The sequence below is a fragment of the Haplochromis burtoni genome, unplaced genomic scaffold (assembly GCF_018398535.1).
Source record: "Haplochromis burtoni strain Fernald_Lab_line unplaced genomic scaffold, NCSU_Asbu1 Contig_45, whole genome shotgun sequence".
Classification (NCBI taxonomy): Eukaryota; Metazoa; Chordata; class Actinopteri; order Cichliformes; family Cichlidae; genus Haplochromis; species Haplochromis burtoni.
Window position 1 is genome coordinate 2,006,034 of NW_024582406.1, and position 1,923 is coordinate 2,007,956.

The window sequence follows — 1,923 nt, forward strand, 5'->3', positions numbered from 1 at the left end:
ATCACGATGTTGCAGCTGTGGGCCCCAGAGGTTGAAGCAGACATGTTTGTATCGGTGGGAGCACAGCTGGTTTACATTGATGAGAGCTGACCACAGAGCTGCTGATGTTGTTCAGATGAGTCTCTGGAGAACGGAGTGCGTGTTTTAATTTCTAAAGGATCAACAGACACGGACACGTCTCTTTAGCAGCAAAAGCAAATATTAAATGCAGATTAAAGTTAATCAAAGGAGGCATTTTAATCGTTTCTAACTTAATGTTTTGCGTCTTGAACTTGAGTAATGCAAAATAAGCCTTTATGCTGCAAGCCCCTCAGTTCACCCGTAGTGTGAAACAAGCTGTTTTCACTCGCTTCGTCCTGCCATTAAGCCAACTTTCATGTGATTGACTTGCCCCTCACAAAATATATGGTTTAAACAGCAAGTTAGTGGCACTTCTGTCCTCACAGTAGAGGGCTAGCCCTTCTCTGTGACATCATAAAGAGTCAGGGGAAGAAAAAAGTGTCTGAAATGGGGAATTTAGGGGACTCATATTGAATTACTCGCGCAAACTGTGGGTTTGTTCTTTGACACTTTGGTTTAATATGTTTAATATAAAGAGTCATCTTTCTAGCAGTGACAGAAAATATAATTTGAAACATTCTTAGAAGACTGCTGCCATGCAAAGTCAGATTTATTTCAGTCAGCAGCTTCATCACTGCACATTAAAAGAGACACTCTAAAGAAGCTTTTTGTATTCCTGCAGAATTGTGCAGGTCTGTCCATGTAGATTTCAGAATCTATACATAGTTGTAGGCTTAACATTTGAGCCCCTGTATTGTTTGGTGAGGTGGAACCCGAGACAGCCGGATTTTAAAATATTCATATGTGGGACATGGGATTTCTAGCCCGTTCATTCCTTGCACTCATGAAAGTCTGTCTGTCTGCAGGAAATAAGTGATTTTCAATGACTAAGACTCCCAGAGGCGGTGTGTGCACGGTGCAGCTCTTTAGTATAAAAGCAGCCAGTCGCACTCGCGCCTCACAGAGAACATGCTTGTGCAATGCAACAGAGAGGCTGCTTGTTCTGAGAGAGGAGCTCATTACGTAGTTTTCTAATGAGGAAACACTCCAGGTGAAGGAGTCATCGTTCTCGGGCGCAAAACAAGACAAAATAAAAAACAGCTTGGATTAACGTGCTTTCACATGCATCGAATCATTCCCATGGATTTTACATTGCACAGGTAAGCAGAGTAGCTTTTAAAATGTTAACTTTACATGAAAAATGTGTGTGTGTTTTGTTCTTCTTTTATATCAGAAGATGGAAAACCTATGACTGCCCACTTTAAAGCAAACTCTTTAAAAATGTAAAAGAAACGACTAAACTAAACTTCTGTGTGTCCTTATGGGCTTTCAGCATTTTTTAATAGTTCTTTTTTTTACTCATGTTTCTGATGATATGTTAGCAGGCACAGAATAATATGGGGTTCAGATAAAGAAACAAACCACAACTAAATCTTTAAATGTCTTTTGATGGACAGATGGACTCTCAAAGTGTTTAGATTAGAAGACATAATTTTTCTCCCCTGTGTATAGATTGCTGTCTCTGCAGCATGCGCGAGTCTGCATGTATGATTTCCTCTGTTTTGATTTAACCTAGTGATAGTTTTGTCGCTGACTCTGCTGTACTGTAACTACACTTTAAAGGAATGTGTGTAGCAGTGTCTTGATGGCTGTCAGAACTTGTTCAGACTTCTCTTCTCGACTGCTATGAAAAGATAAGTGAGGCTATTTGTTCCGAGCCATCTGAGGGTGCCCAGAACAAATTTGTGGCTCTCGAAATGTAAGTCACGTTATCCCGAGCACCTTTTGCCTGCTCTAACTGAGAAGACAGTAAATAAACAGTTGTTGTTATTTTAACGCTGTTCCTATGTACACACACCTGCT

General features: G+C 40.4%; 1 protein-coding gene across 1 annotated transcript in view; it reads left to right on the plus strand.

The window, feature by feature from the left end:
- The first annotated feature begins 998 nt into the window (after positions 1-998).
- The window catches only part of LOC102297095 (prostaglandin E2 receptor EP1 subtype), a 4,861-nt gene continuing 3,936 nt past the window's right edge, over positions 999-1,923 (plus strand). The window contains exon 1 of the mRNA XM_005926721.3: positions 999-1,220. The gene's annotated coding sequence lies outside the window, so the exon portion shown is untranslated. The remainder of the gene's footprint in view (positions 1,221-1,923) is intronic.